Raw genomic sequence first — 17,560 nt, 5'->3', positions numbered from 1 at the left:
GTAAAAAGGAAACCTGTATCTTCTTAGGATCCTCTCAAGAATGCTTTGGTACTCCTTCTAAAGAACGGAATTTATTTTTAGAGGCAACACTTTATTTTTACAGTCAAATTCCATCCTTCTTTTGCTATTTATATTTTCAGCATGGTTGGAGAACCTGTTACTTTTTAAACTCATCCTTGTTAATGTAATTTAAACACTGCATCTTAAGGAATTGGAATTTTTATTCTGGTTGTGAGTCTTTATTGCCAGAGCATAATACATGTGAAGATGTTCTTTTAACGATCTAGGAAAGGTTGCCATTACTGTAGGTGAATTGTGAAAATATGCAAGACTAAGTAAAATACGATTCAATTTATACAGAGTTTGAAACAACGGACAAAAATAGACTAATTTTTTTTTTCAGGAGGGGTGGAGTAGATGCCATGTTCCTTCTCTCACAGAACTTACAATCTCTGATATTTCTCTGCCTCACTGCCCTGACAAGAATCAAGAAATTCTTATTTAAACACTAAGAGGTACCCCTTCCTCAATTCACTTTTAATTAATGTCATTTTTCCAGTCCTGGCTTCAGAACATCTTCTCGCTGGTCTCTTCCCTTCCAAGAAAGAGAGAATAACTATGCACTCATTATACCTCTTCCTGTCTGTACCGGCAAAGAGTCTACTAAGGTCTATGTATCTGCCTCATCTGAAACCTCCATCAGTAAAATGTGAACCCAGAAGAATCACCTTTTCTAATTCTTCTCTCTCTGTGACATACATGCCATACCTTCTCTGATACATTGGCCACAGATGATTAGATCAGAAGCTGGTGCCTAAATCAAGGGTAAAGAAGCCTAGGTTGGATGTGAAGAAGGCTACCTGTCTCTGAGGTGGTTTGGCCTAAAATTCTGCCCAACAGGGGTGCTGTATATATAATGGTGATAAACTGACCCAATCCCTTGGGCTTATGACATAAAAATAAGCACCACAACATTCCATCATTTTATTTGTCCACATGCTTATTGTATAGCTCAGTTCTGGGAATTCTCAGTTTCGGAGTGGTTAGTAGCCAAAAAGGGGGCTACAATTTGTATATTTCTTGGTCCTTCATTGCCATTATGTAGTTTTGTAATATTCTCTTAAAGGAATCCTGGAAAAGATTCCCCCTTATAACCCTAAAGAGCTTAAATAAAGTACTGACAGATCGATTAACTCTTTGTGATAAGGTTCTCAAAGACCACCTCAGGTTCAGTGATTCATTAGAAGGACTCACAGGTCTCAGCATATACACAACTATAATTACTTATAATAAAAGGACACAAAGCCAAATCACCAAAGAGGAAAGGCATATGGAGTAAAGTTGGGAACGAACTTCCAAGCTCAAGCTTCCAGGAGTCCTCTCCCAGTGGAGTTATACAGGATATGCTTAATTCCTCTAGCACCAATTGTGACAACATGTGTGAAATGTTGTCATTAGATACTCAGGATGAAAATTTTTGTTAGGGGTAGGTCACATAGGCACATTCTACTTGGCACATAACAAAATTCTTGACTCCTTGAGGAAAAACAAATCTTCAGATTAGGCCACATTGTTTGCACAGTCATCAGTTATGGAACAGTGCGAATACTCCCAAAATTCAAATTCCCAGACACAAGCCAATGGCCAACCTTGTAAGCTAAGATTCCTAAGGATAGAACTTCAACATCACCCCACCCCCTTGCCAGGTATTTCTCTTCCCTAAGATAAATAACTTCAAATTATTTTACACTTAACTTGAGAAGCTTTATTAACAAATTTTTAAGCAGTTTTGTTGATTACTTTCAGCTTTTCCTAAATTAATGAACATGGCAATGGTTCAGTTATGGTAGGTTCATTGCCACGGTCCATGGGTAACGTATTTGCATTTTATTGCTTTACACTATTTGAAAAAATGATGGAAGTGACCTATTACTGTCCAGATGTAAATGGTGGCATCATGTGTAAGAATTTACCTTTTATATGTTGGGGGGGGGATTTTAAGAGAAGAATGGAAAGCCCTTGAGGCTAGATTGGGATGTGACTACAATATTTTAAATTTAAGAGGGTTCAAGCTTTAGCCAGGTGAGTATACAAGAAGTGGTTGCTTTGGATTCACCTCTATTAAAATGTAAGAAAAATCCTCTAGTGCCACAATTCCAACCAAACCCATTCATGGAAATCAGTGATTCATATTGGCTATTTGGATAAACTGTACTATTTTCATCAGAAGACAATCAAGAACTAAACTATATTCTAAGGAGGAATTAAAATAAAATATTGTGCATACAGATTGGAACAGATGCTGTGTTATGACTTGCTGGATTATCTACTGAACTTAGAAAGTCTCCACTTTCTGATCTGGGGAAAGCCATAAGAGTATAGTTAGGACTTATGCTGTCATCCTGGAAAAGGAATTCAGAAAGGTAATAGTGCAGCTTCAATTTGGGATCAGGGCTTGGCCCTTTGCATCTCCACTCTGGTCCCTTACGACAGAACTCGTTTCTCACTGATCCCTCTCCTCCCAAGCTATTCCACATGGAGCAGGACCTTATCTCTACGTAGTTAATTTTTTTCTAAGACCCCCCAAAAAGGTGCAATGACTATTTTATTGGCTAATTATTCTATCAATTACTTTTTCTTAATAAGCTTAATAAATTAGAATTTTTTGTTTGGGTTCAGTTGATGATCGCAAACATCATCATTCATCCATTTTTAAGCCACCAAGATTAAATGCTGTCTGAAAAACCGCCAAGTGTTCTATCACTTTCTAAATGAAGAGGAACCATCAGTAGAGGAAGTTTCTCACACTTTTCTTTTACCCTAACCCTTCGTTTAGATGATGAGATGCATTCATAACAACAACTAATCACTTCGAGAGTGGCTGCTAACTACATTTGGATTTGCACCTTTGAATTTTTCAATTCACTAGCCAACATTCTTCCTAACAGGTTGATAGTTTTTATTAGCGTCAGAAATGTGCATGTTAGAAGAGCACACGTAAGCAGAGTAAGACACCTGATTTCATAAAAGGGCTTTAACCTTTTATGAATGACAATGACTAATAGCATTCAGTAAATAAGAAAAAAAACAACTGAGTTTACATTTGTACCATCGCAGGACAGCAATGACAGTCCTAGAATTTTTTTTAACATTGAGCTAAAACACACACCAAGACACTGTATCTTTTGTAATAGTAACTACATGTATCTAGGTAATAAGAGCTATTTTTCATTTGGAATAATTTTCTTCAGAACAAGAAAATAATAAAGTGACCTTACACGATGGGTAAAAAATTCTCTAAGTTTACAGCTTCAGTGGAGTGATCTAAAACTTTACAAAAAAAATTTTCACTATGAAGCTAAGTGACTTGAGTCATTCACATGATTAACCGGGAACTTCTCTGCCTTTCAATCACCCAACAGACAGATTCGAGCACTGCATTACAAAATTTGAAATCCTGTTGAAATAACACATGTAATCTAAATAAAGCTAGAATATGCTTTTAATTTGTTTTCTGTCTGGGTAGAAAACTTAGGAAGTCTGGAGAACAAATGGCAATTAATCTCATCCTTTAGTTGAATATTCTAAAACTTTGGAAGAGGAAGAAAGATATGGCAAATATTCGACCACTACAAATTTCAGTGCTATTAATGGCCTTTCAGCTTGGGGAGCATACTAATCCCATCTCAGTTGTCTGGCAACTCTAATTAATACCCATTCCAGAGCTCCTATTCCATAGAGGCAGAAAGCATCTTTCACATGCTCTAGGTGTCATTTCCTAAATCTTTCCCAGGAAAACACATGAACCCTTTAATTTATAGTCTGGGAGAGACGACTGCCTATCCAGAGAGGGTTCTGGTATGTATTCAGAGCCACTCTCCTCACTCCTCACATGTGGCTGCCACAAAGCGCCACTGTGGAGGGCTTCTTCCCCAGGGCTCCAGGTCGTCAGGCTCATACAGAAAGGAAATCTCACTAAGGGTGAAAATGAAGTAAATGACGAGGATAAATATAGTTTGGTAACTACTGTTGGAATGATTTGGGGAGTTAAAGACCATGATGGAAAATATATTTTCCAGGTGCGTGGGTGGCTCAGTTTGTTAAGTGACTGCCTTTGGCTCAGATAAAAAAAAAAAAAAAATCTTTTTTAAAAAAAAGAAAGAAAATATACTTTCCTAAAAAGAAACAATATCAAGAATGTTGACGGTGGGCAGGGGGGCACCTGAGTGGCACCTGGGTGGCTCAGTAGGTTAAGCATAAGCTTCTCCCTTTGGCTCAGGTCATGATCTCAGGGTCCTGGGATCCAGTCCCATGTCAGGCTCCGTGCTCAGTGGGGAGTCTGCTTTTCCCTCTTGCTCTGCTCCTCCCCCAGCTCCCACTTGTACATGCTCTCTCTCTCTCTCTCCCCCTCTCTCTGCCTCAAAAGAAAAAAAAAAAACTTAAAAAAAAAAAGAATGTTGACAGGATGACTCTAGCTATCAAGACATCTCAGATTTATATGTTATTCACTTAAGACTGGAAGGCTTGGGAAATAGACAAAAGGAAGGGAAACTCAAATGGTGTTATTCACTTTATAAGAGTTTTTTTTCCTTCTAAGACTGCCCAGAGTAAAATGTTTGAACTTAGGCAAAAATTTCTCCCAAACTCATTTCAGTGATGATAACTCTTCCCCAAAACTCAAATTATACCTTCTTTCACTTATCTTAGACTTCAGATCAGTGTAACTATGGTCGTTTAATATTTTACAATTTAAAACCACTACCCTTAATAACACAGAATTGACTTATTTCTCTTTCTCTGTGTCATTCTCACATGTTCAATTTCTTTTTGGAAGCACGCGATCAAATATATATTGTTGTTTTTTTCCAAGCAGGTCTTTAAAACTCATTAAATTAACCTTATATAATTTTCTGAAAATTTAGCTTAATTTTGGCTTTCTTCTTGCAGATAATTATTACATTTATATAATGCTACCCTTTACTTCTTGGCTTTGATGATGTGTTTCTTCTTCCAGTTTGTCCATATCTTACTCCAATTATAAAAAACCAGAGAGTTCCCTGTAGACACTGAAGATTCTTTAGGTGTCTCACATTATGTTAATCATCAAAATAAATTTTCCATATGTAATTATAATACGGAAACTTTTTCTTCCAGCTAAACTCTTCTTAGAATTTCTAGTCTGAAAATTGACTTTTTATTTGATAAAGACTTTTTGAAATCTCCTTTTGCATGTCCAACATGTATGTATCTTCTAACTGGTCTTCATCTTTCATGTTGCTTTTGTTCCAAGGTTCTGATTCCTACTAAGTCATCAATCAGGTAGACCTTTTGTATCAACGTAAACAGTGTACAGAGTACAACTTTTCTCCTATTGTTTCCTTAAAGTGTCTGTGCAGTCCCTTCTAAGATCTTGACTGCAGGCTCAGCTCTACATGATAATAAGCTGTTCCGTGCAAGGCATTCTGTAAATCGCTCGGACGTGTGCCATACATTGCAAGCAATGAAATAAAACATTAAATAGTCATTTTTTTATTTGAAATTGGAATTCTTACCCACCCACATGAAAAGATATTTCCTTGGCTACCTTTTCCTGGGAATGGATACAAGGGGATGTATTACAATAAGTAGTTTTGCATCACTTGATTCCCATGTGATGGATTTTTAGTGCTATTATTTTGGCCCAGCTCTGGGTCAAATATCTTCATTTGCCGACTCCCTAGTTTGAATTCCAAGAATGGCTATTTTCACTCTGTCTCAACAGAGTATTTTGAATTTCCCAATTATTTCCTTTCTTATTATACTGTATCAGAAAATCCTCTAAGAGAATTAAACTTTGATTAAGAATCAGGTCAGATTATATTTTGCTACAACCTTAGTGGTGTCTTTCCATCACTCTGTCAACAGATATGGAAAGATTATCTATTGACATACTCACTGTTCTAGCTGTTGGCATTACAACTGAAAACAGAACAGAACAAATCCTCGTCCTTAAAAAGCTCACTCTTTACTAGGTAAGAACACAATAAATAAGGTAAAAAAAATAAACATCCATGATAGAAGGTGATGAGTGCTCTGAAGAAAAACAAAGCAATGGGAGGAGTACAGAGTTCATATATGTGCAGGTTGGGATGCAGTGGTTAGGGTCTAGTTTCCCTCAGATGTGACAGCTGAGTAACGACCTGAAAGAAGTAAAGGAGAAATTCAAGTGAATGTTGGGAAAAGAATGTTTCAGACAGGGGGAAGGACAGGTATCAAAACCTCGGGCTGGGAATCTGATTGAAATGACTGAGGAATCGCAAGGAGGCTGGTGTAGGTGGTGAAGAGCGAGCAATTGAGAAGGCAGGGTCAAAGAGCAACTGCATCGTGTGGAGCTTCTGAGTGATTTGTAAGGATATTAGTCTCATGTTCTAGGAAGCCAGCGTTGGGTTTAACTGTCATGATCTTATGTCACATAGTCTTACTTTGTGAATGATATGACTCTGGTGGCTCTCCGAAAAATAGACCAAAGGAAGGCAAAAGAGAAAAGGACAAAAACAGCTGGGGACCATTGCCATAAAATAGGAGAAGAGGCAGTTGTAGCTTGGGGCAATAAATTAGTCACAGAAGTTGGGAGACATGGGCAGATTTGGAATATATTTTAAGGCAGAGTTACAGATTGTGCTGACAGTTAGAACATGGGTTATGACAAAGCAAGAGAAAAGGATGCTCCTGAAAGTTTAAGCCAAGGCATATGGAAGAGGCAGTTGCCCAGGATGGAACAGTAGGGTTTTGTGGGTGGTGCTAGAGGAGGAGAGATTATGACCTCAGTTTTTCAAGTGTCAAGTCTGAGATGCCCAGGAGACACCCAGCAGGGGATATTTGGGAAGCCAGTTGGAGATATCTCTAGAACTGAGCAGGGAGGTGGACTGGAAATACATGTTGTATCAGTTAGCTTGTGGATGGTATTAAAAGCCTAAAGACTTCATGATATTCCCAAAGAAGTGAATGTTTAAAGAAAAATAAAGGGGGAAAAAGGGACTGTGTGCTGGGATGTTCCAACATTAAAAGGCCAGAGAGCTAAGAAAGAATAGATAAAGGAGATAGAAAAATAATGTCTAGAGTGGTAAGAAGAGAAACAAAGACTATGGTATCCTCTAAGACAAGTAAAGGAACTCTTTCAAAGAGAAAGTAGCGATCACAATGCTATAGATAGTTAGATAGGATGAAGCCTGAGAATTGTCCCCTGGAGTTAATAATATAAAGGTAGAGTTCAAATGAGAATAATTATACAGGCAAGGCTGAGAGAGAAAGGGAGAACAGAAATTGGGGAACACATTTTTTATTTTATAATTATTTCCCCCTACTATAAAAAAGAGATGTGGCTAGAATGAAAAGAAAGCAATAAAACAATGATTTTTGTATGTCTTAGTTTTCTTTTTTTTTTTTTAAGAAATCATAAGGAGCATATTTGTGGGGTAATAAGAAAGTGGATGGAGAGATGTGGGAAATGATGATGCAAGGGACAGGACTGGGGATTGCTGGAACAGTGTCCTTGAGCTGGAGAGAGAGAGAAGGTGACAGAGTGGAGAGTTAGCACAAGAGCTCACTCAAGGCACCAGAAGAAAAGGCTAAGTAAACACAAACAGGTGCAGAAGAGATACACAGAGCTGGTGGAAGTTCACTTCTGATTTCTTACATTTCCTCTGTGAAATAGGTAGCTAAGCATACCAATGGAGAAGCAGGTATTCCTCCGGGGAGGAGGGAGCAGGAGCTGGTCAATGTGATGAAGCCCTCTGTATTTGCTAATTGGTGCTTCTCAAAGTTAGGCTTCTATCCTCCTACAGAGACTACAAGACAGGACCCTGCCTTTCCTGAGAATTACATTTCAAAGGGAGGGTTCACAGGTCCCTAAGAAAGATATTTCTGGGTTATAGAACTGGCAGGAGGCTGGGAGATTTGCATCTCATAGGTGCAGAGAAAGACTCTACAGGTGAAAGTTTTCTAAGTCAAATGGTTTTTTTAGAAAAGGGAGGTCAGGGACCTATAGTGACAAAGAAACCTTTCAAAAGTTTAGTCAAGCTGAGGGAAACAGTAAGGCTATCTGGATTGCATTAAAGCCCAGGATGAGATGAGTGACCATGCATTGAAAGTTAGATCTGTCAGTCCAGCTATGTATTGTTCCCATACTCACACTATGCATTGCATTTAACAATGACTATGGTTTTGCTAAGTGATTATGATAAAGCAGGAGAAGGACAAAGGAGTTGAGGATGTATGCCAAGAGGGACTCAAATGAAGGGCCATGAAATTTAAGGACATACAATTGAGGGGGAAAGGGAGCATCTGGGGTTAAAAGGGACAATGAAAAATTAGTAAGCTCATAGGACTGAAAGTGCTGATAGGTTTAAAGCATTACACAGATGCAGGAAGTAGAGGGTGTGAGTGGAAAGGAGAAAGATGGTGATCATAGGTGTGGTGCTGGAAACCGACAAGATCTGGAGGGTAACCATTGGACAAGGGGCTGATGGAGAGGGCAGCATTAGACCAGTGGCAGGAAGAAGGTTTGAACGGATAAAACATATATTTAATCACCAAGGAGAGTGCTGGAGAAAAGGAAAGTAAGCCAGCCTTTAAAATCTTTAAGGAATAAGAAATAGTGACCTGGGGCCAAGACAGACCATAAATTACATTTAAAATAGGGGCAATTCTTCTTTTCTAGTGCCCAGCCATTCACCCAACAATGGAATGAGTAGTTGCTAAAAATGTAAATCATCACTCCCTCAAGTAAATTTGTTGAACAAAAAACTATAAGAAAATAGATCAAAATGTTTACTGCTTTGGAAAAAAGACTGTGAATGATTAGAATGTTCTTCCTTGTTCCTTAATTCACCACAAATGAGAACAAAATACTTTTCTAATCAGGAAATAGTAAGTTAGGCTGGAAAAAAAGAAAATAATCAAATTTTCTAATATGTCATTGTGACTAAATCAAGTTACTTTGTGATTACGAACTTAGGAAATTATTGTTCCTTCACTTGAAAAAAAAAAAAAAACAAATTGTTCAATATCAATTTCCATTTCATAAATATTTCCATTCATTATTTTCCTTGCTCTCCAGGGGAAATCAAACCTAGCATACTTTGGGGCTGTGGTTAAAGCGTGGTGTTATTTCCCTGCAAGTCTTATTTAATATACTTCTGTTAGAACCAAACTGTAAAAACTCCTTTCTGAGAGCCCATTTTGAGGCCAAAAAATTTTCCCCTTAACTTTGGAAACCACACAGTATTTCAATTTCCAGGAAACTTTAATGATAGTAAGCTTTCTCTCCATGAACCCAAGTCACAGAATTCCAGCTTCCTTGCCTGGCCTACATTTTTGGCCTTTACAATGGAACCTCAAGCCTCTGGCTAAATGATCCTTATGAGAAGAATCTGTAGTCTGGCCTTCCAAAACCGTTTTCCTTTAACTTTTTATTCAGTAAGTGTCTTTAGGCAAGTTACTTGTCCTATACCGTACAGCTGTGGCTCATAAGCAAGAGGTAGAAAAATAAGCAGCTAGGGGCCTTTTTAATATTTATTTTCAATCTGACAACATAATTAAAAGCCATTCTTCAGAACAGTGATAGGGCAATAATCATTTTCACCCATTTTCACTATGTCAGGGACTCCCCACAAACATTAATTAAATGCTTCCATGAACTCTGAGGGCCAAATTTTCTTTAAGGTCCTAATTAAAAAACCATTATAAAAAACCCAATGCATTAAACTTTCAACCTGGCAATGAAATACTAACAAGTTTTTTTTATGAAAGATTTACAGATGAGCAAGCAACTCAATGCTGTCAGCAAATGTTCCAAAAATGAGTTAACTCTGACCCCACCTCCGCTCCCAGCAAAGTCATCTTTTCACAAGCTTTATATTTCATCTCTCTGAATTTGCCAGAAGTTCTTTAAAAAGTTTTCACAAGCATTTATTCGATGTATTGGCCAAGAGTCTGTGAGGTCGAAGATGGAAATAAGACTTGAATATCAGAATTTTATATCTAAAACATTCCTTGTTTTACATCCTGACATTAAATCAATGCAATGTAAAAAGTCAGCAAGGTGTCCTCTTTACTTACAAAGCCTGCTCAAAATTATGTTCTCTGACACTAATTTCTTAACTTTAGATTGGTATTACTTCGCACAATATAATTGGTATTACTTGGCAAATTCTTGCTTCTCCTTAGTTGCAACTTCTAAATTATTAAGATTCTGAAACTAAGCTAAAAATCCAAATTTTGTAATAGAACTTTGCTAAAAAGGACTGGAAGTACACACATATGTACACAAAAATTGCCTAGGTGGCATAATTTTCTTAGACTAATCGAAACTTGAAACAATACCTTTGTAGTGTCCTCTAGAGTACCTTGAGGGTTATATTTCTCCCTCATAATTTGCAAATCAAGATACAGAACATAAGCATAGTTATGTGAAAATGGTGATTACTTTTTACCTTACTTAAGCCATAATCATGTCTAGTAGAGAAACATCTATTTTCTCTTGCCAGTAAGGGACGGTCAATGTCACAGCTTAAAAAACAGGAAGTCACGTCAATTTCGGAATTCTAAGTACCACTCTTATCTTTGCAAGAAGTGAGGACTTGAAATATCCTTTGTTTGGGAAAAAATAAAGTAATAACAAAATGTTTGTCAAGAGAGTGAGCATATCTGCAACTCTGTGGACCATATATCCTTGAAACATTTCTTCTTATATGGCTTCTTTCCTCCCGGTATCTGTACGTACATTACTGCTTGTTTTCAGGGGGTTGTATGTATAGATTTTTGATCAAGAAGTTACTTACAGGGAATCAGGAGCAGAGACACAGAAGACCACAGGCAAGCCCTGCTAACTTGATCTTCTACTCAAAAAACCATTGTTCTGCCCTGGTGCTGAATAATTCAGACTACAGGAGATGTCCTGATATCAAATTACTACGTTGACAGCATAAGATCAGACCGCATCCCTGTAGGTGTAAGTGGGATTTTAACTAAGGACAGTGGATATTCTGACTGCAAATCATTCAAAGACAAAAACGAAAAACAAAGATGTAAGCTTTTCAATGGAAGTGCCAAAGAAACTGTACTCAACATTCTAGGGGCAGTTTTGAAAAGAGGCGGTTAAAATACTACTGAGCAGTAAACTTGATTTTGTCAAACAGCATCAGGATAGCACCTGTGCCGAAGAGCACCCTGGGAAGCCTCCTGACATTGAATCACAGTTGGTGGCTCTGCATGTAGCACAGTCACATTCAGGAGCTGTCTTAGCTTATTGGCACCAGACTTCCCCTCCCTTCCTCCCAATCCTTCTGCATTCTGATTACAGTTTACAACCTTATCAGCATTTCCATGGGAGAGAGGATGAGCAGGTTGAGGACTTTGTCTTGAGATTGGCAGCAAGTAAGCAGTGGAGGAAGGAGTGACCATTGGAAGTAAGAGCATTAGTCCACAATGTGACATGTTGGCTGATGTGGCCAGTGACTGCCAGGACTAAACCGAAGGGTATGAAGAATTCTTAGGAAACTTTCTATAATACTGAAGGAGAAAAACCTGCTAAAAGACTAGACATCATATATCCAAGCGTGAATAAGCATTTTAGCCATTTTGATTTGGACATATGTTCAGTATAACATTTGAAATTAAATATTTTATTGAAGTTTTAACCTACTAAATGGAAGAAGATACTTGCAAATGATATATCTAATAAGGGATTAATATCCAAAACACATGAAGAACTCACACAACTGAACACTAAAAGAACCCTAAATAATCCAATTAAAATGGGCAGAGGACCTGAATAGACATTATTCCAAAGACATATGGCTGGCCAACAGATACATGAAAATACGCACAACGTCACTAATCATCAGGAAAATGCAAATCAAAATCATGAGGCATCACCTCACACCAGTCAGAATGATTAAAATCAAACGCATAAGAAATAAATAGTGTTGGCGAGGATGTGGTGAAAAAGGAAGCCCCACGCATTGTTGGTAGGAATGCAAACTGGTGCAGCCACCATGGAAAACAGTACAGAGGTTCCTCTAAAAATTAAACAGATAAATACAATATGATTCAGTAATTTTTTGCTAACTGAAAAAAATGAAAACACTAACGTAAAAAGATATATGTACCCCTATATTTATCGCAGCATTATTTACAATAAGTCAAGATATGGAAGCAACATAAATGTCCATGGATAGATGGATGGATAAAGAAGATTATATATATATATATCTACTATTTAGCCATAAAAAGAATGAAATCTTGCCATTTGCAATAACATGGATGGACCTAGAGGGTATAATGCTAAGCAAAAAGCTGGTCAGAGCAAGACAAATACCAAACGGTTTCACTCATATGTGGAATTTAAGAAACAAAACGAAGAAATAAAGAAACAACAACAGAAAAAACCCCACATTCTTAAGGAAAGAAAATAGACTGGTGGTTGCCAGAGGGGAGGTGAGAGGAGGGAATGGATGAAATAGATCAAGGGGATCAAGAGTGTACCTATTTTGTTGAGCACTGAGTAATGTAGAGAATTGTTGAATCATTATACTGGACACCTGAAGCTAATATAACGCTGTATGTTAATTATAATTAAAAAATTTATTGACGTTTTCTTCACTGGCTTTCATTTCTTATGCTCACATGGTAGACATGAGACTGCCATATTTGGGATAGTCTTTTTGCAAGACTGGCCCTTGGCTGGCATGCGGAACCTATGAGGGCGTGGAGCACAGAAGCATCGGTTTGATGTCCGGGTAGTAAACATGATACAGAAGTCTGAAATAGACATTATTCCTAATTTTCAATCCAGATCAAAAGTGTATCCAAACCAATTAAACTAGTAGGGAAAATGGCACTGCCTTGGCATTCGAGGTTGTTATCCTAGCTCTTTATTAATTCATTCATTTTTCATTCAACAAGTGTTTATGAAGCCTCTCCAGTGCCAGGTATTGTTGATGGCATTGGGAATAGAATAGTGAATCAGACAGTCTTTTCTATTAAGAGTTAGACAATAAAAAAAAGCAAAATATAACATCTGGTAGCAATAAAAGCAATAAAGAAAACTCAAACAAGGTTAAGAGAAGAGAGAATGGAAGAGATGGGCGCTCAGCGCAGCACCCGGCAGGGAAGTGATTCTCACTAAGGGCATCTCTAACAGAGGCAGCTTCCTTTAAGGTGCTTTGTGGATGCTGAACACCTGTCAGGGAACCAGATAAAAAAAGAACAAGACAGGACACTTACATTGAGCACATGCAGGATATCCAGGGAAACCCAGAGACAATTGGGAGACTTTGGGATGTATTGCTGTCCTGGGTTATGCACATGGGGGTAAGAGCCATTGACATTTGAGTTACTACTTGTCAGTATGACCTCACTGACTCCAGAATCTGTGCAGACATAGGATTACTCAGATGATACAACTGATGGCAGGAAGAGAAATGGAGTAATTGAGAAAGACAACTGGAAACCCAGACCTGGAGCAAAGGTCAGAGATCACATCTGAAGATATATATTTGGATGTCATAGCAACAGTGGTAAAACAATGATAACAGTATAACAAGACAGGCAAGAGTCAAAGGTGAAGCCTTGAGGAATGTTCACATTTAAGTTCAAGGGGAAGAAATTGCAAAGGGGAGACATTAATTTAAGGAGAATCAAAATAAATAGCAAAAAATACCCAAATCATGGGAGTATTCAAAAAAAAAAACAGAAGAGTACTCAATAGTGCCAAATTCTACAAAGAAAAGAGGATAAATGCTGAGGAATCAAAAGAGTAAATTTGTTTAGATGATATATAGAAATGGACAGGAAAAAAACATCATTCGTGGATAAAATAGGAAGCTCCATTTTATGGTGTTATAAAGGAATTCAGATGAAACAGTTTTAGATCGGGTGCCTCATACATTGAGCCAAGAAAGAAGGACAGCTAGGATGACACTAACAGGTGCGCTTAGCACAGAGCTGGCAAGTAAATGGCCGCTTCGTGATACTTCAATAAATGCAGCTGTAAGTAAATGGATAACTATAAGTGAATATGAGTTTGACTTTGTTTTTTTGTTGTTTGTTGTTGTTGTTAATGAGGAAAAGCAGAAGGGGAAAAGCCTGTGGAAAGAAAGAAATCTGAAGTTACTAAAGACAGGAGGGATGATAATAAGAGCATTTACATGGAGCTCTGTAAGGACGTAGACCAAGAACATGAAGAGGATGCGCACTTCCTCTGAAGCAACAAGATGGATAGAACTCTCTCGAGGCTTCAAGGTGAAGATTCAGTTATATCTAAGAGTTAGTGCTTGATAACCGCCATCTGCTCTGAAAGACTGGAGGCAAAGTCACCCGCAAAATCTGCAGGGCTAACAGATCTAGAAATGACACAAACCTTCCTAAAATTGCGATTATAAAATGTTAGTCCTTCCAAAGCAGGGACATTCTGTTTGAAGACCTATTCTACCTCTCCTCCTCCAACTCCCACCCAGATGTGTTGCTGAAAGATTGGAGACTTAAATGCTAGGAGAATAAAGTTTGAAGATTTACATGAAGCTGATGGGGCAGGAGAAGCCACCTACTCACGGAGCTGTGCGGAAGAATTCTGCCTACCGATAGTGACTCTAGTGCGACCTCTGATGGGTTCCTAACTTCACGTTTCCACCCATACAATGTTAGCAAGATTGACAGGTGTTCGAGGCATCCATCAGTCTTTCTTGGCCTTTTTCTTTAAATTAAAGTAGAGTTGATCCACAATGTTTAATCTCAAATGGACATTATAGTGACTGGACATCTCTATGTTATGCTATGCTCACCACAGGAGTAACTGCCATCAGTCACCACACAATGCTATTACAATGCTGTTGGCTACGTTCACTACACTGTACCTTTTTAAACTCATGGAGTTGGCCCTGTATACATTCTAGAGAGGGTGGTAAAAGCAACCCTTAAGCACGACGTTATTTGATGGAAAATGGCCTAGATTCTATTAACGATAAAAATTTAACAAACATGTTTTAAATCGAATACCTGAAACTATTTATTTGGGCTTTTCCTTCATCTCAACCTATTTTTACCCCAAATTAAATTTATACCTATCACACGTTCACTATAAAAAAAAGTCTAATTGTCTATATTTTTAACCATAAACATACAAAATTTACTTTTGCAATTCCAGAAGGAAAAATGTATATGAAAAGCCAGTGCTTCTAAGCACATGAATGATGAAATGAAATTTTGAAGAAACCAAAATGGCCAAGAAAGGAAGGAGGGAAATGGATACACAGAGAGGCATTTCTAGAGACCTGGGATAAAATTTAAAATATATTTTCCTGTAGAAATTGTACCACAAATGACATCTTAGGATTATTTGAAAAGTACAATTCAATAAATGATTTCATAAGATTTTCTGGTTCATCCTGGGACTGCAGCCACAATTATACATCAGTCCTGTGCAAAAACAAAAAGGCACTCCTATATCAAATAAATGACTGATAAGTGATGTAGCCTACTACAAACCATTTTATGATAGCCCCTATTTATACGTTGGGTAGAGCCAATAGAAGACTCTAGGTTATCTCAGAAAATGCCATGGCAAATTGGTTTTCTTCCATGTGCCAACTTCAATCAGTTGGAGTGATGTGTTAGGAAGGACTCTGAAACCATGTTTTGCGGAGACAGCAAAGAGCGCTGTTATTCGTTACTTGTACCTTTCACAGACATGGCTGAGAGTCAGATGGGACTACTCCCATCTGCTTTGGAAGAAGGGGAGACGCAGAGAGGACAAGGCAAGCAAATTGAAGGCTTTTGTTTCCTCCCAACTTAATTCACATCAGTTACTCTTATGAGGGGAAGCACACAGAAGAGTAGCAGACATGGGAAATGACAGAAATGGGGAGAACTCTCCACCAGCGTCCCCTTCCGGGTATCTGTCACAGTGAAGATGACAACAAAATAAAGGGAATGAACCCAAACTCACCGAGGCAACCAGAATAGAGAATTGGAATGTCGCAACCCAACAATTTCCAGTCACAGCAAGAAGCCCTGAAGTCCGTACTTTGTGGAGAATATTACCTGGGATGGCCTCATGTGGACAGAGAAAAGCTTCAAGATCAGAATTTTATTGTTGCCGTGACTAAAGTTGATACAGGGTAGCTTTTCTTCCTTCCTTCCTTCCTTCCTTCCTTCCTTCCTTCCTTCCTTCCTTCCTTCCTTTCTTCCTTCCTTCCTGTCCTACATAAGCGATTTTATGTCTGTGCTATAGCATTTAAAACAGGATCTGGCTAGCTAAAGAGGAAAATAAAATTGGAGGCAAGTCACTAGAGCTCTCAGCTCTATTTAAAAATTTTTTTAAAAACCCCAGATAATGAGGGAATCCAGTGGCCATTAGTATTGCCTTGGTGTTTGGGTCTGCACCATCAAAATCAACACCTAATTGCATCTCCTATTGATTGTTGTTGTAAATGGAGTACAGACATGAATAAAATATACTTCTAAACAAAGCAAGATGAAATAAAAACATAAATTTCATGTTAATACCTGTCAGCTAAATGAGTTCAGCATTTTAGGAGGCAAAGGACAGAGAGACATGTCTCTCTCTATGCATTCATTCCATGTATTGACCTGGAAGTAGCCTTTATAATTAATTCATGATGTTTGATTTCATTTCATTCAGGGTGTGAGTCACACATGAGCTTTGAGTTCTCATCACTTTTGACATAATTATAGCCTAAAAATGTTAAAATGAACTATCATTTTTCAAGAAAATGTACAAAGAAATCATTTGGAAGAAGAACTTTATATTGCTCATCATTTTTTGAAAATTACATAAGTATGGAGATAGTATTAGGAAAGATGGAACCATTAGTTCTTAAACCTATATATCCCACTAGTACCTTTTAAAAGATAGCTAATATTTAAATTATTTGTTTCTGAGAACTGTTCTCTTTATATTAAAATAAAACAATTTCCTTTGGTTGCTGGGTAGTTTTTCTAAGGTTGATCCATTAGTTATCTTTTTGAAATCACTATGTCATGATTAACTAATTAATGTTACAATATGAAATATTTTATAAGATAATGACAACTTTGTGAACAAAAGAAAATTGTCCATATTGTACACATTAAAAAAAAAATCCTCACATAATTAATCATTGCTAGCTCTTTTGCATTCTGAAATGAATATTTTGGCTTGTTCAATAATTACAATTTAAAACTAAAGAGCTCAAAAGAACCTGGGGCGGTAATGGGAGCTATCATCCTTTATAAACTAATTAAACCTATAGTTGCAGATGAAAACCAGCAAAAGCAGGTCAAATAAATCTTGCTTTGGCAACTGCTGCTAGAATTTCTATTTTATAACAGTTGTTTGGTTATCATCATTTAAAAAGTAGGTTTTATGTTCTGCTGGATTTCTTAAAGTTCTGAGATTACCCGTTATATGTAGTGTTCATTTCACAAGTCTCTGCAGCTGCAGAAGTTGAAAATATACACTCATTAACTGAATATTTGTAAATATTTAAGTTACATTCAAAAGCCTCTCTGTGGCTTATCA

Source organism: Ursus maritimus, unplaced genomic scaffold, assembly GCF_017311325.1.
Source record: "Ursus maritimus isolate PB19 unplaced genomic scaffold, ASM1731132v1 scaffold_5, whole genome shotgun sequence".
Lineage (NCBI taxonomy): Eukaryota > Metazoa > Chordata > Mammalia > Carnivora > Ursidae > Ursus > Ursus maritimus.
The sequence above is the reverse complement of the archived record's forward strand: the minus strand, read 5'-3'. Positions refer to the sequence as shown.